The sequence below is a fragment of the Cervus canadensis genome, chromosome 17 (assembly GCF_019320065.1).
Source record: "Cervus canadensis isolate Bull #8, Minnesota chromosome 17, ASM1932006v1, whole genome shotgun sequence".
NCBI lineage: Eukaryota > Metazoa > Chordata > Mammalia > Artiodactyla > Cervidae > Cervus > Cervus canadensis.
Window position 1 is genome coordinate 35968134 of NC_057402.1, and position 25309 is coordinate 35993442.

Below are 25309 nucleotides of genomic sequence, written 5' to 3' on the forward strand. Positions count from 1 at the left end.
CTTTCATATCTGGCATCTTATTTTAATTTAATCTTTATTTTATCCTCTCCCCCTTCTTCTCAGGAATTTAGGGTTATAAAAGACACCAGGTTTTAAGTATTCTGTCATAAAAAAAAAAAAGACACAAGGATCCAAAATGGAAAAGGAGAGAGAAGTTTGAAAAAATTATAGAATTATTTTTTTATTGTGAAGTCACAGTGATTGTTACATTTTGAGTAGAGTGGAAAATAATTACAGAAAGACTTAAAATTCTTTGTCAGTCTTCTCAAATCTCCTTGATCTTAGGCCAAAATTGTTTCAACACCTGTTTTGTAAAAACTCAAATGCTAGCAACTTTTAATGGCATCCTAGTGAACAATTAGAAATTTTATTCATTGGAAAAGTCTATTAATTTGGTTTTGGGGGATAACCATTTGTTTGCTTGAGTCATTGTGTCTTGGTAGTGAATGAATGCAATTGAGTAAAACTAGGTCCTTGCTGTGAAATCAGAACATGTGAAAAATCAAATACAGCCCCAATCAATGACTAATCCTAATGATTCTAAGGAATGTAGGACCTATTATTTCAGGAAAATGATTTAAATTGGTAAGTGTAACCCAGGATAAGTAGTATGTAAGGAATGTTCCCTGTGCTAACATTAACCTAGATAGGAAATACCTTAACATTGATTTTTTTCTTTTTAATTATCCAATTATTGGTTAAGCTTCTACTTATGGCATTGTTAGGAATTTCTGTATGCTTGTCACTACCTCCCAGCATTTAGCGTTTTTAAAATATTGAGCAAATTCTTTCTAGTCACAACTATTAAAAAATTATACAAAGTTGAAGAAAGTAACTTTTGAAACATAGCAAAAACTTAAGTGCTGAATATTCAGTTATACAAGCAAATAGTACATAGAAAGTCACTGGGGAATTCCCTGGAGGTGCAGTGCTTAGGATTCAGCACTTTCACTGCCCTGGGCCTGGGTTCTATCCCTGGTCAAGGACCCAAGATCCCGCAAGCCACGTGGTACAGCTAAAAGAAAAAAGAAAGTCAGCAAACTTCCATGTCTTCTCCACTAATGATCTAAGTTTTCTTTATCCATTTGATTGTATCTGATTCTATAACCTCATATAACCACAGCTTCATTAATGAACCCAAAACAAACAATATTGTCAAAGTTTTTATCATGATACATTTACCACTCCTTACCAAACATTTATTTCCGCTTAAATTCATCTTTCAGTGCTTTGGAGGGCTTCCCTGGTGGCTCAGATGGTCATGAATCTGCCTATAATCCAGGAGACCCGAGTTCGATCCCTGGGTGGGGAAGATCCCCTGGAGAAGGAAATGGCAACCCACTCCAGTATTCATGCGTGGAGAATTCCATGGACAGAGGAGCCTGCTGGGGTATAGTCCATGGGGTCGCAAAGAGTCGGACACGACTGAGCGACTAACACTTTCCCTTTCACAGTGATTTTTGGTAACCATGGATAGGATCATTGAAATCCACAGGGAGTGGCTTTTTCTAATCATTAATTTCCACTTTTTTCACTACCAAATTTGTTTTTTAGTGTCATAATATTAACAAGGATCAAATTAAATTAGAACTTGACCTTTCTACAAAATAAAAATATTGCCTTCATTCTCCCATCAAGTCCAGTTCAGAAGTCATGTAATTCACATGCACGAGACTACCTGAATTACATATTGCTTATTTTTTCTGGTCCCATCTAAGCTAAGTGCATCCAGAATCCCAAAGCAACTGTGGCTTTTGATGAGGGAATGGAATCAGGCTTCTGACTGTGCAACTGACAGAATTTCTAAATTAGAAATTCACATTTCTAACTGTACAAACTATCATGGCCACCCTGAATAGGCTAAAATTTAAAAGATAATGTTCTAGCTATGTTAAAGTTGAATTGAACACCCAGTTTTATCTAAGTTCATTAGCTTAAAATTATGATTCTTGGGAATATAGTATATTCTTGCAGATGGTAGACCACTGCAAATAATGTACCTATAAAGAATCTTAAATTTATAAATCTTAATAGGCTCCATTTAGGAAAACTGTCCTTATGAAGGGAAGCCTAGGTATAATTTTCCCAGACAAATAGGAATTTAACGTAAAAGTAATTAATGTGTACTGAGTGATTACCATATATGAAGCATTGGAATTAGTGTTTAATACGCATTATCTGAGGCTTCACCACTCTATTTGACATAGGTCATATTATTAAATATCTCCATCTTACATATGAGGAAACACATTCTCAAGGAAGTTATTTAAATTGCCCTACATCAAGTTGCTAGTCCAAGGTAGAGTCAGCTCCATAACCTGAACTCTTAACCAGGAGTGTATTCTAGTTTATAAGCATTCAATACCTCAAAACTTCAACTTGTTAAAATTTTTATTTACCCAGTGGCAGATAAGGAGAGAGGTCTTATTATTAGCAGCATTCTCATTTCAGTTTTGTGAAATTATGTTCCTGTAAGATACTATTTTTCTTTTGCAACATCAATTTTATTCTGTTGGTAATTTCTCATTGTTCTGATTATGTTCGTAAAGTAGTAGTTATTATTTAATAGAAAAGATACTTGAAGATGATATCATTAGACCCACATTTATCTGAGATAGAGGACAGAGAAGGGAAACACAGGTGAGGAAAAAATGTAAAACTGGCCTGTTTACTCAGCTGTCCTCCCTTAAAGTCTTATCTGCCTTTCTCTTTATCCTAACAAAATTCTTCGTTGTTTTTCAGTCTCTGATACTGCTATTAAAAAAAAAATAGTAGTGAATTTGGAGACCAGTTCATCTTGAATTTTTATTTTATATTGGAGCATAGTTTGTTAACAGTATAGTTTCAGGTGTACAGCAAATGATTCCGTTACACGTGTACATGTATCTAGTCTTTTTCAGGTTATTTTCCCATTTATGTTATTAGAGAACATTGATCAGAGTTTCCTGTGCTATAGTACATCCTTGTTGGTTATCTATTTCAATATAGTAGTGGCATACATTTTCTGTTAAATTCATATATAGTCTTTTTCAAATAGGTAGTTCTTATTCTAATTGTAGAAAACTTCCCTGATAACTCAGTTGGTAAAGAATCCATCTGCAATGCAGGAGATCTCAGTTCAATTCCTGGGATGGGAAGATCAGCTGGAGAAGGGATAGGCTACCCACTCCAGTATTCTAGGGCTTCCCTTGTGGCTCAGCTGGTAAAGAATCTGCCCGCAATGTAGGAGACCTGGGTTCAGTCCCTGAGTTGGGATGATCCCCTGGAGAAGGGAAAGGTGAAATAGTTTTTCATGTCTTTTGCCCATTTTTGAATTGATTGTTTTAACTGTTGAGTTCTGAGTGTCCTTAAGTATTCTTACCCACTCCAGTATTCTGGCCTGGAGAATTCCATGGACTGTATAGTCCATGGGGTTGCAAAGAGTCAGACAGGACTGAGCACTTTCACTAAGTACATTAACCTATTATCAAGGTTTAAGAAGATAAAACTTATCAAGACTCAACATATTAAAGATATCAGTTCTCCCTAAATTGATGTATAGACTTAAATCAACTCCTAAAATCCTGGCAAAATTTTTTAAATTTATGTGGAAAAGCAAAGAAATTTGAACAGCTAAAATGACTTTGAAAAAGAAGGAAATGGAAGGAACCACTCTACCCGATTGCAAAACTTATAAGGCCACAGTACTCAAGACTGGTATTAGCAGTAGGATAGACACATAAATCAGTAACAGAATAGATAACCCAGAAATAGCCCCACACAAGTATAGCCCGTTGATTTTTTTTTTTTTTTAATGAAAGTGTAAAAGCAATTCAATGGAGAATGGACTGTCTTTTTATCAAATAGTGCAGGAGCAACATGGCGCTAGTGGTAAAGAATCCTCCTGTCTTATACAGGAGACACAAGAGAGGCGGGTTCATCCCTGGGTCAGAAAGATCTCCTTTAGTAGGAAATGGCACCCCACTCCAGTATTCTTGCCTGGAAAATTCCATAGGCAGAGGAGCCTTGTGGGCTACAGTCCATGGGTCTGCAAAGAGTGGGACATGACTGAGCAACGGAGCACAATTGAATATTCATAGAAAAAAAAGAAGCCTAATTCTCACCTAAATTCTCAGCCCAAATTCTCACCTTATACAAAAATTAACTTAAAGTGAATCATAGATTTAAATGTAAAACTAGAAAACTTTTTAGAAGTTTTATGTAGGAGAAAATCTTTTTTTGTTTGTTTTTAATTGGGGGGAAATTGCTTTACAATGTTGTGTTGGTTTCTGCCATACAACAACACAAATCAGCTATAATTATGCATATATCACCTCCCTCTTGAGTTTATCCCTCTCCTCCTCCATCCCACAGCTCTAGGTCATCACAGAGCACCAGGATGGGCTCCCTGTGAGAAAATCTTCAGGATCTGGAGGTTAGTGAAGAATAGTTAGGACAGCAAAGCACAACCATAAAAGAAAGAAAAATGGATGTCAGACTTGATCAAAATTTAAAAACTCTTACTCTGTAGAAGACCTCGTTAAAAGGATGAGAAGACAAAAAAGTCATATGTAGAATACTTAAGGACCCTCAAAACTCAACAGTTAAAACAATCAATTCAAAAATGGGCAAAAGAAATGAAGAACTACTTCACCAAAGAGGATATACTCTTAATAGCATTGACAAAGAAGTGCATTTTTGAAAAGATATTCAATATCACTTGCTATTGGGGAATGAAAATTAATGCCATGATGAGTTATCACTGTATACGTGTTAGAATAGCCAAAATAAAAAATAATAACAATGCTTAATACTGATGAGGATACAAAGAACCTAGATCTTTCATATATTGCTGGTAGGAATATAAAATGGAACAGACACTGGAAAATAATTTGATTGTTTCTTTTAAAACTAAATGTACACTTACCATACGACCCAGCAATCCCACTGTTGGACACTAAACCCAGTAAAATGAGAACTTAGGTTCACAAAAAACATGTACATTATTGTTCATACCAGCTTTGTTTGTAATAGCCACGGACTGTACCAACCAACATGTCCTACAATAGGTAAGTGGCTAAACAAATTGTGGTACATCCATACTGTGGAGTACAATATCAGCAATAAAAAGGAATGATCTACTGATATATATCACAGCTTGGTTGGATCTCAGGGACATAAGGCCACATGATGTGTGATTCCATTTATATGACATTCTCAAAATGACACAATTAGGATGATGGAGAACAGACAGTTGTTGCCAGGGATTTGGGAAGGTTGAGTGGTAGGTGGGTGGGTGTGACTATAAAGAGCACCAAGAGATATCTTTGCAGTGATGGAATAGTTTGTATCTTGATTGTGGTGATAGCTAGAGTAATCTACATGTATCATGAAATGACATTGAATACACATACATTGTACCCATGTCAGTTTCCTGGTTTTGATATTGTATTATATTTATACAAGATGTGACTATTAGGGCAAACTTTCAAGGGTAAATAGGGCTTCTCTGTACTATCTTTGCAACTTCTGGTAACTCTTCTGTTTCAAAATAAAAAGTTAAAAAAAAAACCTATTTTAATTAATAATTATGGTCCAGAAAATTCAGTCCTGTAAAATGCAATGTCATGCTACTTGTGGATTAATGAAATGACTAGGATAAGCTACACTAGAACCTGATTAGAAGCTCTGAGGGTGCAGCTTTGAGCTCCAAATCTACCCCCACCCCCAACCTCCCATCCCATCTGGTGGCAGTTGTCTGCTTTGGTTTTAATATTGCCAAGGGCATTTCTAGGTCTTATGGCTGGCTGGTGGACTCCCAAGACAATCCCATTGATTCAAAGAATCTCCTAGTTAACAACTGTTTCATGAGCCACATCTAAGGAGATTGATCCAAGAAAGTACTAGGGGTGCTGAGATCTACCCCTCCTGCTTCCTTGGGTTCCTGGGAGGGATTGCTGGCTATTTTTTACCAAGTTCTCTCTCCCCTCGTTATCATACTATCCCTCTTCCACCATAGGAACTATAAACAGCCTTATTTGAGAACAAGGGTTGAATCAACTGTTACAGCTAAGTGCATATTATCCAAACATGTATATGATAAAATGTTCCCCTTTTTGTAACAGTTTTCAGTCCAAGGTTTAGTGTATCTTGTTTCTGAGATTTTGCTTCTGAAGAGTGTTTCATGTCCTTTGTAAAAAGCTGTTGATCCAAGCTTCCAATAATATGAGGAAAAGTAAAAGAAGAACCAGAAAAGTTATGTTATCCTTGCTTTCTGAACTAAAGGGCATAAAATTTGAAATGATCCTGCAGATTCTTTTGGAAAGAATACTAAGCTATCATCTGGGTTATACCCCTACCTTACAGTGGAACGATCAACATATCTGACTGATGGAATAATTTCATGCCATTTTACATACTGACTTCATTCATTCATCACACATTTAGTTGGGGAAAATAACATTTTCAATAGATAAAAAAATTTAATTTACTTTGTGCTAACATTAAGTTTAAGTGATTTGTGTATATTATCTCTCTCTTGGCTATAAACATGTCACTATGGAGGGTACATGGGATTCAAAGAAGAGTAGATGCAGGTGCCGGCATCTGTTTCTCTTACAGAGCAGACAAACATGTAAGTAGCAGTGTTCAAGAGATTAATGGGAATATGAGGACAGAGCTGTGACAGTACTTTTTCTGTTTGGGAAGGGTGAGGAAAGACTTCCCAAAGCACAAATGAATCCTACTGCTGAATGTTACTGGTTAATAGGATTTTACTGCCAGGGAACAAGCTAGAGGAAAAGAGTATTCCTGTTCTAGGTGAAAGGAATAACATGTGCAGAGATATACTTACCTCCTTTAGAAGAAAAAAAGACATAGACTTTTAAAGTTGGAGAGGTTATCCAAGATATTTTATTTTGACATCCTTACTTTACATAAAATTAAATGGAAGCTCTTAAAGGCAAATCTATTTATCCAGTATTTCTCAGAAATTACAGTATCACTTGAAATATTCTTTCAAATTATGTAGTTCAAAATGCATTTTGTCAGATACTACTCTATTCCACAAAAGAAGGTTCTTCCTCATGTTTTCTTTGTTTAGAAATCTGCTTTACTTTCAAGCTAAAATGTAATTAAGTATATTTCTATTGCTCTTAAAATTTTTTATTATTAAAAATTCTCATACTTCAGAAAAATTCAGAATAATATTAAAAACATTATTATCTTACCACCAAGAATTAATTGAATCCTAACATTTTCCCTTTTTTTTTTTAAAGAAATAAAACAATTTAGGAACAATTGAAATCCCCTTTGTATCTTTCTCCAATTCATTCTTGTCATCCTTTTCTGGAGAAAATGCTGTGAGGTTGGTGAATATATACTCTTATGTATGTACCCATTAACAACATAAAATGTAAATAATGATATACTAGATGTACTTTTTCCATCTTTCATGATATGTGATATTCATTTAAATTCATTTTTTTCATATGAACTCAAAACATAGCACAGGTGAGTAGGCAACATACTATAGTCAATAGTAGAGATTTCTCATGCCTCTCCTGTCTTCCAAGATGGCCTACACTCTGTCTATGGAGTGTGTTTCTTTAAATAAACCTTCTTTCACTTAAAAAAACAAAAATAGTGGGGATTTGCTGTTGTGTTATGACTTTGTCCTCCTGTGTTCTCTTCTTGATACCTAAAATACCACTGTCTTCTTGTTAATTCTGCATTGTGTTTTGGAAGAATGTAATTCTTTAATTCTGTAGGTTTTCAAATGTATTTTTAAAGACTTTTGTTGGGAAAACAGTTATTTCTGTGGGCTTATATCTCTCACATTAGCTCTTTTAATTCTTTACTACTGAGATCATTGTAGCAGAAATACTCTGTAGTAGAGTCAGATGACCAAGAAATGACTATACCGTGTGGTAGAAAGTCTCCCTTCACAAATGTATTGCTGGCAAGACAACAATACTAGGTAGTAAGAAGTCAGTCGTGATGTATGGGAAGAGTTAGCCTCTGAAAATGTCATGACAAGATGATCCAGAAAGAGGACGTTTATCTGAACTTCTAAAAGAGCTTAGAAGTCCTTTCACCAAGGACCTGGCCGTGGCATAAGGGATGATAGAGGAAGAGATAGGAATCTTATTGTGAAAGAAAGGATAGCTATGGGTGTTGAGAACACAGTTTTTACCCTTTGATTCTTTGTACCAACTGTAATTAGCAGTAAATGTTTTAAGTTAATGATAACTAGCTAGAATACCACTAAACATATGTGGCAATTGAAGAATGTGATAAATACAAAGCGTCTCCTTATTTCTGTTACTCACCTTCTCATAAGGGTGAGAAACTAGAAATCTGCACAAATGCTTGTACTAGGCAAGCCAGTTAGTCCTAACCTTACTGGTGTTTTAATTCTGAATTAACGGTCCCCATGCAGTAGCCACAGAATAAGGGGGTGGCAGGGGTGGGGATTGGTTTTTATCATTCCAGCTTGTACATTTTGAAGATTAACAATTCTGGCACATGGACACAGGAGAGCTTATCTAAAAATACCAAATTGTAGAAATGAAAGGAAACACTCATTCCCTAAGAAACTCATTCTTCTTGGAGTCAGGCCCCACTTTTGTTTCCTTCTGTTGGTTTGACATATATAGGAAAGAAAACATGAAACATTCTGGTACTTTAGAACTCTCTGATGTTAAATAATGAGCCATTGTATAACTAGTGCTAGAGTACAGGTGAGTTTCACATGGGGAATGTTTAAAAGGAAACAAGATGCAGATGCTTTGTGTGTGTGTGTGTGTGTGTGTGTGTATGATCAATTGATTTTTTACAAGGTGCAGAATCAGTCCAATGAAGAAAGATTAATCTTTCCAACAAATGATACTGGAACAGTAGAAGCAAAGCCAAAAAAACCCCCAAAGCCCTTGCCTCATAACTTAACATAGGCCTTGAAGATAAATGAAAGAGAGGAGATGGTAAGAGATTCACTGTATAGAAATGAAGTAATGAAACTCCCATGAGAATAGAAACATCAAAATGGTAGAAGGAATAATTGGAAGACAGTTTAATCTTTTGAGTGAGAAGCATTATGTATTGTAGGAAATGTGTATATGCTATAGCTAAATATTCATTTAACCCATTAGCTTATTAAGCATGCTACTATTCACAGAGCAATCTAACTGTGTCATATTGGAGGGGTGTTATAAAGACCCTCTGAGGGACTCACATATAAACAGTAACAGAACATGATAAGTGCTATCATAGTGGTGCCAGGCAAGCTCAGGGGAAGGGACTGGCTAATATGTACACTCATCCTGAAAGGGCTTCCTCTGCTAACCCACTGAGCGCTGAGTACACTGAAGAATGTTAGTTGGTCCACTGTCCTTTTGAGCACTTTGGGAAATTGTTCATTTGATAGTTAAAATCCAATAAGGGATATCTTCCATCCGGTGCAATCTGAATCATGATAATTACCTCAGGCTGAAAGAATAGACAAAGTGAAGGAACCTGACGTGGTTTCCCTTTATTCTTCCTTTGAACTGTCATTTGATCACTTTTAAGTGGGTAGTCTTTCTCTTGCCTCTAGTTCTGTACAATGTCTATCACACAAGGAAAGCAGCAAAGGAATTTTTTAAAGACTGCCAAAACTCTGTAGAAATGAAAGAACGCTTTTTTTTTTTTTTTTTACGTAAAGGAATCTCTATGATACTCCACGCACAGACAAAAGAGAAGTTGGAGTTGCATGTGATCACTTTGGCCAACCTTTTGTGGATATTCTAATGCACATTCTCATTTCTCTTTGAAGATTGCAACTTGTACTCACACTTTCCTGAAAGCAAGTAGTACTTTTATTCTCCCCTAGTCTCTGTCACATAACAAGAGCGTTGGTGGAAATTGCTTTTCCATAAAAAGAACTGTGCCGCCTACTCTTCAAATGCCACTGATTAAGAAAATCATTGATTGATTTTTCCTAGGGAATAAATTAGGCTTTCCCCTGAGAGTGGAAAAAATAAATAATGGGATATAAAGAATGAAGTTTGCTGTGTGTTATGGGGAAAATGTTTATGCAGTTGCCATGGAAATACCATGTAGGCATTTAAACCAGTAGCTTATGATATCTCTGTATTTGCCAAATATAAATCAGATATGAGTTGCATTCATTCTTTTTCTTGGCTCACATTTAGTCTGACATGTGTGGTTATGTAAAATATGCTCCTGCTTTAGCATATTTGCTTAATATTTGCAGGAAATGTATAATACAAGGGGCTGCCATGTTTTAAGATCGTATAATTAAGGCATAGAAATAAAACTAAGGGAAGCAATTCTCAGCAAATGATTCCTAAAAACAAATAGTAACAATCAGAGTGCTTGAGGCTGGATTTTCCTGTGACATTCATAATTAACAGAGCTAATTAATTTTTTCTTAATGAAACATTCACAATATTGGACCTAATTAGTGCTAGCTAATTGTTTGTGAGTAATGTCAGATGCCAAAAATGCACAATTTGAGACTTTATTCTTATTTTCATGTATGTGATTTCATTTCACAAGTGGAATAAAACACAACAGCCAGTGTTTCTGAATTACTACACTTTTCTGTCACATGACATCAGTTAGCCTTCAATTTCATGCCTTATAAGGGAGGCATGATAGAAATCTAGAGAGGGCATATATGAATTTTGAAGATACAGAGAATTTGATACAATTTTCAGAGCTTGAACTTTTTTTTTTTAATAATTCCAAAGATAATACAGACAATGCAAACTGTACCAGAAGCCACTGCCTCTTATGAGGCACACAAACCAAAACAATAGGAAAATCTAAAAATGATTAGAATATGCTTCATTCATGGAAAATGGGGTGTTACCCAATTAATTCTAATAACTCATCTTTTTATGTCAATTTTTCTACCCATTTAATAACCCATAAGTTTATTATTTCCTCACTTAGATTTCCTCTAAGATATCATGTGCTTTGTAAGCAGATAGCCCAGAGGCCTAATGTCTTATTAAAACAGTAATTGCTTATATGGTCCAATAAATATAATAGTAATTTAATGAAGCCAAATAGTTGCACAGATGGAGCAGTGGGAAAGGGCTAATCAGGGAAAGATTTTCAGAGGAAGTAAGCTGTAAGTCAAAATTTAAAGATCTTTCTGAGGGCATTTTAGCAATATATATCAAAACTTTTTAAAATATGTATGTATATACCTGTAAAATTTACAGATGTTTGTAAAGATTTAATTAGGAGTGTATTAGTCTCTCTCTCTCTGTATGTGTATATATGTAAACACACACACATATTGGCTGCATTGTGTACAGCATGCTGTGGGATCTTAGTTCCTCGACCAGGGGTTGAACCCACATCCCCTACAGTGAAAACACAGAATCTTAACTTCTGGACCACCAGGGAAGTGTCCCCCCAAAATTTTCTAATTTCCTCTAAATATTCCTCTTTGAATCATAGATTGTTTAGACAGTTTCTAGGTATTTGGATATTTTCCTATTATCCTTCTGTTTTTAATTTCTATTTTTTATGGGCAGGGAACATTCTTGATTTCTATTCTTTTAAATTTCTTAAGATTTCTTTCATGACCTAGGATATGGTATACCTTGGTAAATGTTTCATATAAAATTGAACAGAATGTATGTGCTGCCTTTGTTGGATAAATATCTATAAATGTCAGTTAGATTCAATTGGTTGATGGCCTTGTTTAGCTCTTCTGTGTCATTGCTGTTTGTTCACTGTTGTTTACTGAGAGAGAAATGCTGAGATTACCAAATGTAATTGTAATTTATCTATTTGTTTCTCCTTTCAGATCTGTCAGTTCTTGCTTCATGCATTTTGAATCTCTCTGTTAGGTGCATACACATTTTAAATTGCTATGCCTTCTTGGAGAATTGACATTTTTTAGTATATAAGGTTACTCTTCGTTCCTGTTAATTTTCTTTACCCTGAAGTCTAATTTGATAATATAACCACTCCAGCTTTATGTTTATTAGTGGCTTCATGTCTATCTATCTTAAAAAATAAAAGTTTAATCTACCTATATAATTATATTTGAAGTGTGTTTCTTGTAAATACCAAATAATCAAGTCATGATTTTCCAGATCCATTCTGATAATCTCTTTAATGTGTATACTATTTGCATTTAATGTAGTTGACATATTTTCATTTTATTTATTTGTTTTTGGCTGCCCTGAGTCTTGGTTACTGTGTATGCGCTTTCTCTAGTTGCAGTGAGTGGGGACTCCTGTCTAGTTGCTGTGCGTGGGTTTAACTGTGGCAGCTTCTCTTGTTGCAGAGCACAGGCTCTAGAGCGCAGGCTCAGTAGTTGTGGTGTATGGGATTAGTTGCTCCACAGCACGTGGAATCTTCCTCAACTAGGAATCAAACCTGTGTCCCCTGCATTGGCAGGTGGATTTTTATTCACTGTACCACCAGGAAAGTCCTTCTTGTTGCTCTTGTTATTGTTCAGCCAGTCGTGTCCAACTCTTTGTGACCCCATGGACTGCAAGCATGCCAGGCTTCCCTGTCTTACACTGTCTCCCGGAGTTTGCCCAAATTCATGTCCACTGAGTTTGTGATGCCATCCAACCATCTTTCCTCTGTCGCCCCCTTTTCCTCCTGCCCTAATCTTTCCCAGCATCAGGGTCTTTTCCATTGAGTCGGCTCTTTTCCATTGAGTCGGCTCTTCCCATCAGGTGGACAAAGTATTGGCATTTCAACTTCAGCATCAGTCTTTCCGATGAATATTCAAGGTTGATTTCCTTTAGGATTGACTGGTTTGATCTCCTTGCAGTCCAAGGAACTCTCAAGAGTCTTCTTCAACACCACACTTCAAAAGCATTAATTCGTAGTCTCTTAGCCTCCTTTGTGGTCCAACTTTCACATCCATACATGACTAGTGGAAAAACCATAGCTTTGACTAGACGGACCTTTGTCAGCAAAGTGATGTCTCTGCTTTTTAATACGCTACCTAGGTTTGTCATAGCTTTTCTTCCAAGGAGCAAGCGTCGTTTAATTTCATGGTTGCAGTCACCATCTGCAGTGATTTTGGAGCCCAAGAAAATAAAGTCTGTCACTGTTTCCATTATTTCCCAATCTATTTGCCTTGAAGTGACGGGACTGGATGCCATGATCTTTGTTTCTTGAATGTTAAGTTTTAAGCCAACTTTTTAACTTACCTCTTTCACCTTCATCAAGAGGCTCCAGAGTTGCTCTTCTCTTTCTGCCATAATGGTATGTCATCTGCATATCTGGGGTTATTGATATTTCTCCCAGCAATCTTGATTCCAGCTTGTGCTTCATCCAGCCCGGCATTTTGCATGATGTATTTACTCTGTGTATAAGTTAAATAAGCAGGGTGGCAATATACAGCCTTGACGTACTCCTTTTCCAATTTTGAACCAGTCCATTTTTCCATGTCCAGTTCTGTTGCTTCTTAACCTGCATACAGATTTCTCAGAGGGAGGTAAGGTAGTTTGATATTCCGATCTTTCAGAATTTTCCAGTTTATTGTGATCCACACAGTCAAAGGCTTTAGCATAGTCAATGGAGCAGAATTAGATGTTTTTGTGGAATTCTCTTGCTTTTTCTGTGATCCAGTGGATATTGGCAATTTGATCTCTGGTTCCTCTGCCTTTTCTAAATCCATCTTGTACATCTGGAAGTTCTTATTTCACTACTGTTGAAGACTAGCTAGGGAAGTCCTAATTGACATATTTGAATTTAGGTGTACTATTTATTTTCTGTTTGTTCTGTTTTTTTAAATATTGTTTTCTCTTTCCTGACTAATTTGAACATTTTCTGTTATTCTGCTTAACTTATCTATTATGTGTTTTACTCTATGTCTTTGTAGACACTCTAAGGATTGCAATGTACATACTAAACCTTGTACAATCTACTAAGAATCAGTATTTTACTATTTCAAGTAAAATGTAGAAATCTTATCACCATAAAAATGACTTCATCTTTGCCCCCTTTAGGTTATGTTTCTTATATATTATACTACATGCATTGAAAACTCTATCAGACCATATAATTTTTTGCTTTCAGATGTCAAACATAATTCAAGAGGAAAGAATAGTCTGTTATGTTTATCCAGATATTTACAGTTTCTCTTCCTCATTCTTTATTCCTAATCTTCCAAGCTTCCTACTGATAGCTTCTCTATGAATAACATTAAAAGCAATTATTTTATAGCATGTCTGCTGGCAACCTTTTCTCTTGTTCTCCTTCATCTAAAGCATCTATATCTGACCTTTACACCTGAAGAACATTTTTGTAGAATAGAATCCTTAGTTGATAGTTCAGTTCTTTCAAGGCTTTAAAAATAATGTGTTACTTCCTGTTACTCTTCTCCACTGTTTCTGGTGAGAAATTTTAAGTCATTCCAGTTGATTCCCTAAAAGTATTGTTTTTCTTTAGCTAGTTTCTCCTTTTGTTGCTTAGTTTTCATCAAGTGTGATTATGATATCCTGGGTTTGGATATCTTTGTGCTTATCCTTTACTAAGTTCACTGGGCTTTTTAAATCTGTAACTTTGTATGTTTTGCCAAACTTGAGAAATTTTTAGACATTATTTCTTCTGTATTTTTAGCACCATATTATTTTTCTTCTTTTCTTTTTTTACAATTCAGAAATTTTTTTTTTCATTTTTAATTGGAGGATAATTGTTTTACAATGTTGTTTTGGTTTTACATTGCCATATGACAATGTGATTCAGCCATAAGTATACATATATCCCCTCACTCCTGAGCCTCCCTACCACCTCCTACCCCATCCCACCCCTCTAGGTTATCACAGAGCACTCGGCTGAGTTCCCTGTAGCACCATGCTCTTTTTCCTTTCCTTCTGAGCCTCCAGTAACATTGATGATAGGCCTTTGGTTATTTTTGGTCTCTGAAGCTGTCCTCTTTTTCTTTTTTGTTAGCTCAAATTTATTTCTGTCATTCAGATTGTATAATTTTTATTAACTATCCTCAAATTCACTGACTTTTTCCTTTGTCATTGGTTATTGAGCCTTCCCAGTTGATTTTTCCATTTAAAATGTTGTATTTTTCAATCCCAAAATTTCTGTTTAGTTTTTCTTCGTATCTTCTATCTCTTTTCTGCGACTTTCTAACTTTCCATTTGATTCAAGAGTTTTTACCATTGTATGTATTTCACAAGTATTTTTTAATGGGTAATTAAATGTCTTTGTCTGGTAACTTTACCATCTATGTCATCTTGAACTGGCATCTGTTGATTGTCTTTTCCTATGGCCTTCTTTATATGCCAGGTAATTTTAAATATCATGAACATTTTGAATAGTATGAGTCTCTGGACCCTCAGTTATTAATGTGTTCTACCAATCTGCTGTTTTTATTCCTACAACATGCACTTGCCTACAGGTTCTGATACCTGATGCATGACATGATTTTTATTGTCTTTTCCCTTTTCTCCCTCCCTCCCTAGACACTTGGTTTTCAGTTTCTCTGGCCTGCTAATTCACTTCATTCTCTCAACAGATATTTATTTAGTACTCACAGTGTGCTGAGCATGGTTCTAGGCACTGAGAATTCATTCAGGAATAAAACAGACAAAAATGACCATCTTCATGGAACATATATTCTAGCAGAGGGAAATAAACATCAACAATGAACCTAATTAGTAAGTTGCATTACACATTATTAGGTGTTAAGCAGGTGTTACTGTTTTATGGACAAAAGTATAGTATGATAGTCAGATTAGAAGTAGTAGACAGCTCATGAAAAATTTAAATATGTTGGTAAGGATAGGACTCATTGATGAAGGAATATTTGAGCAAGAAAAATGTGTATGTCCAACCAAAAGTTCTGTTAAGAGTAATTATATAGAAAACTAAACAGAACAATGTTTATATGATTACTGGTTATTTATCCGTCAACTTATTTGCTCTTGTATTTTCCCAAGTGAAATAAAAGATAATTTTTTGTAATGCAACTATAACCAATTTCTTCTTGTAATTTCTAAATCTTTTTTTTTTTTAACTGTGTGTGTGTCTTCCTTAGGCAAGACCCAAAATGGTCTTAATAACTGCTAATAAGAGGCATCAGAATTTTTTTCTTATTCATATATTTATTTTTATTGAGGTAAAATTGACATAACATAAAATTAACCATTTTAAAGTCATAATTCAATAGCATTTAGTACATTCACAAGGTTGTATAACCACCATCTCTGTTAAGTTTCAAAACATTTTCATCAACCCAAAAGGAAATCCCTTATCCATTAAGCAGTCATTCTTTATTCCCCCTCTTCGCCCAGCCCCCTTCAACTCCTAATCTGCTTTCTATCTGTATGGTTTTAATTATTCTTGATATTTCACATGAATGCACTAATATATGTGATCTTTTATATGTGACTTCTTTTACTTAGCATAATGTTTTTGAATTTCATCTACATTTGTAGCATGTATCAATGCTTCATTCATTTTTATAGCTGAATAATATTCCATTGTACATTATGTTCTGGGGCTTCCCAGGTGATGCTGGTGGTAAGGAACCCACCTGCCAATGCAGGAGACATAAAAGACTCATGTCCGATCCCTGGGTCAGGAAGATCCCCTGGAGAAGGAAATGGCAACCCACTCCAGTATTATTGCCTGGAGAATTCCCATGGACAGAGAAGCCTGGTAGGCTACAGTCCATAGGGTTGCAAAGAGTCAGACATGACTGAAACAACTTAGCATGCACTTATTTTTGTTTTGCTTATTCATTCTGCATTTTGTTTATTCATTTGTCAATGGACACTTGCGTTTTGTTTATTCATTCGTCAATGGACACTTGTGTTGCTTCTACATTTTGGCTATTGAACATAATGCTGCTGTGAACATTCACATTCAAATACAACATTCATATTTGTTTGAGTCCCTTTTTTCAATTCTTTGAGGTATATACCCAGCAGTAGAATTACTGGGTAGTATGCAAGGAGATCCAACCAGTCCATCCTAAAGGAGATGAGTCCTGGGTGTTCACTGGAAGGACTGATTCTGAAGCTGAAACTCCAATACTTTGGCCACCTTGTGCAAAGAGTTGACTCATTGGAAAAGACTCTGATGATGGGAAGGATTGGGGGCAGGAGGAGAAGGGGACGACAGAGGATGAGATGGTTGGATGCCATCACCAACTCGCTGGACATGACTTTGAGTAAATTCCGGGAGTTGATGATGGACAGGGAGGCCTGGCGTGCTGTGATTCATGGGGTCGCAAAGAGTCAGACACAACTGAGCAACTGAACTGAACTGATGGTAATTCTATGTTTAAATTTTGAGGAACCACCACACTGTTTTCCATAGTAGCCGTACCATTTTACATTCCTGTCAGAAATTTACAAGATCCATATGCTCACCAATTCTTGGTGGGTTTTTTGTTTGTTTTTTTTTTGTCTTTATGATTATGGCCATGCTAGTGGATTGAAGTGGTATCTCATGGTTTTGATTTGCATTTTACTTATAACTAATGATGCTGAGTATCTTTTTGTTTATTTGTTGGCCATTTCTATATCATTTTTGGAGAAATGTATTCAAGTCCTTTGCTCATTTTTTAATTGAGTTGCTTTTCTTTTTGCTATTGTGTTGTGAGAGTTCTTTATATATCCTAAATACAAATATTTTATTAGATATGTGATTCATATATATTTTCTCCCATTCTGTAATTTTTTTCATTTTCTTGATAGTGTCTTGATGCACAAAAGATTTAAAATTTTTTTCTTTTATTTCTTACATTTTTTGGTATCATATCTAAGTATCCATTGTCAAAGTCAAAGTAATGAAACTTTCCCCTGTGTTTTCTTCTAAAAGCTTTATAGTTTTAGTTCTTGCATTTAGATTGTTGATCCGTTTTGAGTTAATTTCTGTATATGATGTGAGGTAGGGGTCCAACTTCATTCTTTTACATGTTGATATTAGTTTTACCAGCACTGTTGTTAAAGAAACTATTATTTAGCCCATTGAATGATCTTGGCACACTTGTCAAAACTCAGCTGACTTCCAATGTATGGGTTTATTTCTGAACTCCCAATCCTGTTCCATTTGTCTGTTCTTATGCCAGTACCACACTATGTTGATTACTGTAGCTTTGTAATAAGTTTTGAACTGGGGAAGTGTGAATCTTTCAATTTCTTTCCATCCGAGTGTCTTGGTTATTCAGGGTCTCTTGAGATTCCATATGAATTTTATGATTAACTTGTCAATTTCTAAATAAGGGAAAAAGGTTTTGATGGGGATTGCATTGAATCACAAGATCAACTTTGGGAATACTGATATCTTAACAATATTAAGTTTTCCAGTCCATGAACATGGAATGCTTTTTTATTTATTTAGGTTGCCTCTAATTTCTTTCATTAGTGTTTTGTAGTTTTTAGTGCACAATCTTGCACTTCCTTGATTTTCTTCCTAACTATTTTATTCTTTTTCATTCTATCGTAAATGGAATTATCTTCTTGATCTCATTTTCATGCTCATTTTTAGTGTTAGAAATACAAGTGATTTTTTTGTATAAATCTTGTATCTTGAAACTGCCAAAGTCTTTTATTAGTTCTCATAGTTGTGTGTGTGTGTCTATTCTTTAGGATTTTCTACCTATAAGTAAGATCTTGTTGTCTGTGAGTTATGTGTCATTTACTGTGTCTTTCACTCCCACTGTTAAGATATTAAAGTTCCCAGGACTTCCCTGGTTGTCCAGTGCCTAAGACTCCATACCCCCAATGCAGGGGGGCCCAGGTTCAATCCCTGGTCATGGAACTAGATCCCACATGCCACGATTAAGAGTTTACATGATGCAACTAAAGATCCTACATGGCATAACTAAGCAAAAATAAGATACTAGGGTTCCAGTTATTCTACATTCTCTCCAGCATTTGGTGTTATTACATTGTATCACTTTCACAATTCCAGTGAGCTTGTAATGGTATTTTATTGAAATTTTAATTTGCTTTTCACTGGTGACTAAGGACATTGAACACTTTTCCATATATTTCTTGGCCATAGAATTTGTTTTTGAAAATCAGTGTCAGATAATTTAAGATGTTATTGTCAAATTGACTATTAGTATTGATGTGGGTCTAATTTTACAGTAATGATTTGAGAAATTAAGTCCTATTATGTAATACATGTGAATATTAATAACCTTTGGACATTTAAACATTTTACAGAACAAGGAAAAAATAATTTTCCTTTATTGTTTATATGTGAATAATCATAGCTATAATTGGGCATGGGTTAACACTTTTTAAAGAATTCAGTTAATATTACTTATTAAGTAGGTACGTTATGCCAAGTGGCATACTTGTGCTTCTGAATGATACAAATGATAGAAATATGCACATTTACTTGTGATTATTGTAAATGTGCAAATGGACATCACTGTGTTTGGCTAATATGCTAAAAATGGAGTTGTCTCCAGTTGCTCACTGTAATTTGGGATGGATTGTTTCATGCATTAGAGACACTAAAGTTGGTTTAATTTGTGGGTGCCACAGCTTTCTAGTTTTTCATTGCCTGCAATTTCAAAGTACTTGTCTGTTTCTCACAAAATACTTAAATGAGTATAGACAGAAACATATAACCAGGTTGCCACTGTTATAAGCTGCTGTTTTTACTCTCAGACATTGAAATGTAGAAATGAAGAATGGCTCAGAAATCTTGTAATAGCTTAGAGAGTTATCCTTTCAAAAGAAATGCATTGAAATAAGAACATTAAAAGAGCCCAGGGGTACAATAAAATGTGGTAGGAACACTCGGTAAATCCCACAGTCTTAGTTTGGAATATCTGGAAATGATTGTAAACTCCTATGAACAATTTTGTGACTTTTAGTATTAAATTTGTCATTTGTAAGATTTTAGCATATGAAGGGATATCTATTTTACTTGCTCTCTTTTCTAATGCCATGGGGTTTTGTCTACTTATAAATATATTTAGAAGAGCATAAATACATTTATTAGTCATTTGCTATTTGTCTTGCATGTTGCTAGTCTCTCTTCTTACATTATCTCTAATCTTTACCATAATCTTGTAAATTCAATTTATAGATGGGAAACTAAGGCTCAAAAATTTGTTTCTTGCCTAAAGTTACAGATCACAGTAAGTGATAATTCTAATCCTAAAGTCTGTAGTTTTCCCACCATACCAATGGTTCTTACCCCAACCCAGTTAAAATGGCATTTCTGTTGTTAGATTTTAATATGTTTGAACAGCTCCCCCAGATTAATAATGTTCATCCAGGATTAGAAAACACTGGATAATGCCCTGTGCTTACTTTTACAAGACCATACTTCAGTAGAAGAGAAAATACAGGAAAAAAACATTTTCCTTTTAAAGTATGTACAGTGTTGTCCATTTATCTGTGCCAAAGCATATCTGTTTGAAACTTCCAATGCATAGTGGTACACTGAGGACATGCTAAAGCCTCCCTTTGATGCTTTTTATTCCTAATAGTTTTCCCTCCTTCCTCCTCCAAAAACTACACAGTACCGATCAAACACAACTGTGAAAGGAAAACAAAAAGCAAAATTGGCAAAATCCCATGAAAAGACCTTGAAAATGGAATGGGAGTGCAGATGAGGAAACACACACAGAAGTGGAATACTGTAAAAGATGTGTGATTATAAAGCTGTGTTATGTCTGGCTTGCTGGACAAGCAAACATATGGATCTACCTGTCCCAAACTTTATTCTCCTTGGTGTGTATGGTGCAAAACCCGACAACGTGGGTGCTTTAAACGCCAAAGCAGGGACTTCCCTGGTGGTCCAGTGGTTAAGAATCCACCTTGCAGTGCAGGGGATGCCGCTTTGATGCCTGGTCCAGGAACTAAGACCCCACATGCCGCAGAGCAGCTAAGCTAGCACACCACAGCTACTGAAACCCACTGGCTCTGCAGCGCGTGTACCGCAACTACAGAGCCTGTGCCCTGCAGTGGAAGAACCCGCGTGACGCAGCGAAGATCCTGTGTGTCACATCTGAGGCCCAATACAGGCAAGGAGAGAAAGAAAGCATGTTTAAAAAGCCAACGGAATCACCCTGTTGTCAATATCCAGAAAGGATAGGCAGCCCACCAAATATTTAACTATCCATGTTCACTACCCAGTAAAATATTTTGCCTTTCCCCTGAAAAAAATGCTTCTGTAATCACATCAGTCACAGACTAACAAGATATCTCTCAAGCCTAAATGAAGATGATCCCACAACTCAGTATCACAAAATATTTAAAGAAAGCTAATACCATGACGGAAGGTTCCAAACTATAAAATGGAAGACCTAATATCGAAGGAATCAGAGTTAATAGAGCAAAACAGAACTTTGGAATAAATATATTCTCAGAGACATGCAAGATGACATTACATTTATTAAAAAAGAAAAAAAAATTTTTTAGAATCTTCCCCTTTTAAAAAATTAATGTTTTTTATTGAAGGATAATTGCTTTACAGAATTTTGCTGTTTTCTGTAACTTTTAAAGCTTTTTGAAGTTAAAAACAGTTTAAGACTGTTTTTAAGAAAGACCATAAAATTGGGAAGAAAAAGAATAAATAGGGAAGCATAGAGTCATCCATTCATCTCCATAAATGCTTAGAGAGATGTGTGGAATAACATTCAATTAATGTTAGCACTTTTCCTTTCTGAGTAATGGGATATTGGTTGGTTTGTTGCTTACTATTTTGTACTTTTGTATTACTAAACTTTTTATGGATGCATGTTTCATTCCATAAAACTTAAGTCATTTGCATAAATTAAATTAATGAATTAAATAATTGACTTAAATATTAAAAGAGAATGATAACATAATTCAAAGAAGATAAAGGTCCAGATTAATACGGGTGAAATCAGAAATCAGCATGTTGTTGATTGATTAAAACATTGATAACATAGATTAATCTTCATAAGTCTGGAAAAGAAAAGATACTAATTAATATTAGAAATTAAAAAATAAGCACAACTGAAGATACAGAGATTTGTAAAGTGGTAAGAACTCTGTATAAATGTGTGTAAATAAAATGTGAAAGTCAAGATTCAGTGAGTAATTTTTCAGAAATATGACTTATTTAAACTACCACATGAAATGGTAAAAACCTTGAGTTAACTAATAATTATCTAAAGGAATTGAAAAAAAATTTAAAGATGTGTCCCGACAATGGCCAAAGTTTTACAGGTGAATTCTAGTAAACTTTTAAAGACTTCCTATGTAATCTTGCATGATGTGTAAAAAGATAGGACCCTACCCGATAGGTTTCATGATGATCATGTGACACTAATACCCAAACGAAACAGGGAGGACACAGAAAAAAGAAAGAGAGAGAGCAAGAAGTCAGGGGGCAGGGGAGGTGGTGAGAGGAAGGAAAAACTACAGGTCTATCTTATTTCTAGATATAGGACTAAAAAAAATCATAAATAAGATATTAAAATGCTGAACTGTTTACTTAGTACTTACACTAAGAATGAAAAGATGGGTCAGCACTGTAAACTTAGTTAGTTATTAGAGGAGAAAACTACCTCTAAACTTTGGCTCATGCTATTCCTTCACCCTAGGAACAATCATGGAATACACAGAACATTGCACTGGTATCAAGAAACTTGGGTCGTCTCAGTAGCACCCCCAAAAAGCATTCAGTAAAATGCAGAAGTGTGGTATTGGCATAGGGAAAGACAACTATATCAATAACAGAGTAAAGATTCTGAGATAGACCCATATCTGTCTCAGGTATCTGTATATCTCCCAATTTAAATGTAGAATAAATGTGATACTTTAAATCAGTATATAAAGAATGGACTATTCAATAAATAGTGTGCGTTTAGAAAGATATATGAAAATGTTCACACCATTCACAAAAATAAGAATTAAATGTAATAAAAATCTAAATATAAGAAGTACTTTGCAAATGTTAGAAGAAAGTGTTTGTGACCATGAGGTAGGGAAGGCCTTAAAATTAGCTATCAAGATCAAAAACCATTTTTAAAAAATAGATAGTTCACTTAGAGCAAAATAAAAACTTCTTTATGAGAAAAAAACCTTTAAACAAATTAATAAGCTAAGTGCCAGACTTAAAAGAATATTTCAAATGGATAAGACAGCACAGTAATATATTTATAGTATAAAAAAGGGAGGAGGAAATAGAAAAATGGGCAAAGAATATGATCAGGGAATTAAAAATAAAGAAAATACCTAATAAACATTGGGAAAGATGTTTAATCTAATAATCAGGGAAATGCAAGTTTTAAAGATAATAAAATTGTTTTAATCTACTGGATTGGCAGAAGTTTTTTTTTTTTTTTAATTGGTGTGTCCAGTGGTGGCAGGTATGTGGAAAAAAGGATATTCTATTAGTAATTGTGGGTTTGTAAAATTGTAGAGTCATTATCTGGAAGAATTTGTCAGTATTTTGTGTACCGTTTAGAATTCATAAAAAAAAACTCTGAAATGCATTCTTGTTTAATCCTGAGGCTGGTACTTTGTCCTTATTTTACCTATCAAGAATGAACTCAAGAGAGGACACATGGTAGGGTTGAAACTCTGACCCAAGTTTCTTGATACCAGTGCAATGTTCTGTGTATTCCATGATTGTTCCTAGGGTGAAGGAATAGCATGAGCCAAAGTTTAGAGGTAGGTCAATCCAGTCATGTCTGGGGCATGCAGTCTTACATGATTAAAGGATAGTTGAAGGAAATGCACTGATAGATGGGAATGAGAAGGTAAGATGAGTTGAAATCATGAAAAGTTTTGAATATCTTAACAAGGGAGTTAGGTTTTATTCCATGAAAACTGAGGATCTCACCGAAGGTTTTAGAGCATTGACTAATAACAGTGTAAAGAATGACTTGCTTCACTTAATTTGGTAATTGCAAGGTCTACCCATGTTGCTGCAAATGACATTACTTCATTATTTTTATAACTGAGTAATATTCCATTATACATATATATGCATATATATCTTCTTTATCTATTCATCTGTCAGTGGACATTTAGGTTGCTTCCATGTGGGTGTAAATAGTCCTGCAGTGAACATTGGGGTACATGTATCTCTTTAAATTTGAGTTTCCTCTGGATATATACCTAGAAGTGGGATCATGGATCATACAACTCTATTTTTAGCTTTTTAAGGAACCTCCAAAGTGTTCTCCATAGTGACTGTACTAATTTACATTCTTACCAACAGTGTAGAAATGTTTCTTTTATTCCACACCTTTTCCAGCATTTATTGTTTGTGGACTTTTTAATGATGGCCTCTCTGACTGGTATGAGATGATCTTCATTGTAGTTTTAATTTTCATTTCTCTAATAATTAGCATTATTGAGCATCTTTTCATGTGCCTCTTGGCCATCTGTGTGTCTTCTTTAGAGAAAGGTCTAGTTAGATCTTGTGCTTATTTTTTGATTGGGTTGTTTGTTTTATGATATTGAGCTGTATGAGCTTTTTGTATATTTTTGAAATTAATCCCTTGTCAGTTGCACTCTTTGCAAGTATTTCTTCCATTGTATGTAGTTTCCTTTGTTGTGCAAAGCTTTTAAGTTTAATGAGGTCCCATTCATTTATTTGTATTTCCTTTATTCTAGGAGATAGATCCAAAAAGATATTGCTGTGATTTGTGTCAAAGAGTGTTCAGCCTGTGTATTCCTTTGAGAGTTTTATAGTATCTAGTCTTACATTTAGGTCTTTAATTCATTCTGAATTTATTTTTGTATATGGTGTTAGAGAATATTCTAATTTCATTCTTTTACATGTGGCTGTCTAGTTTTCCCAGCACCACTTATTAAAGAACCTGCCTTTTATCCATTGTGTATTCTTGCATTCTTTGTTGTAGATTAATTGACCACAGTTGTGTAGCTTTGTTTCTGGTCTTTCTATCCTGTTTTATTGATATATATGTCTGTTTTTTGGCCAGTGCTATACTGTTTTGATTACTATAGCTTTGTCATGTAGTCTGAAGTCAGAGAGTCTGATTCCTTTAGATCCATTTTTCTTTCTCAAGATTGCTTTGGCTATTCAGGGTCTTTTGTGATTCCATACAAATTTTAAAATTACAAAAAGGATCAGACACCATGATCAAGTGGGATTTATCTAAATGATGCAAAGACTTTTTCAGTACCCACAAATCAATCAGTGTGATACACCACATTAAGAAATTGAAGAATAAAAGCTATGTGATCATCTCAGGAGATGCAGAAAAAGCTTTTGATAAATTTCAACATCCATTTATGATAGAAACTCTCCAGAAAGTGAGCATAGAGGGAACCTACCTCAGTGTAAGGCCATAGTGACAGACCTAGAGCTAACATCATACTCTATGGTGAAAAGCTGAAACTAGTTCCTC

General features: G+C 35.0%; 1 protein-coding gene across 10 annotated transcripts in view; it reads left to right on the top strand.

The window, feature by feature from the left end:
* Window positions 1-25309, top strand: part of PEAK1 (pseudopodium enriched atypical kinase 1) — a 307119-nt gene that overhangs the window by 162609 nt on the left and 119201 nt on the right. The window contains exon 6 of one of the 10 annotated variants that reach the window (XM_043489513.1): window positions 4354-4414. The exons of the other annotated variants lie outside the window; for them this stretch is intronic. The gene's annotated coding sequence lies outside the window, so the exon portion shown is untranslated. The remainder of the gene's footprint in view (window positions 1-4353; window positions 4415-25309) is intronic. 10 annotated transcript variants of the gene reach the window in all.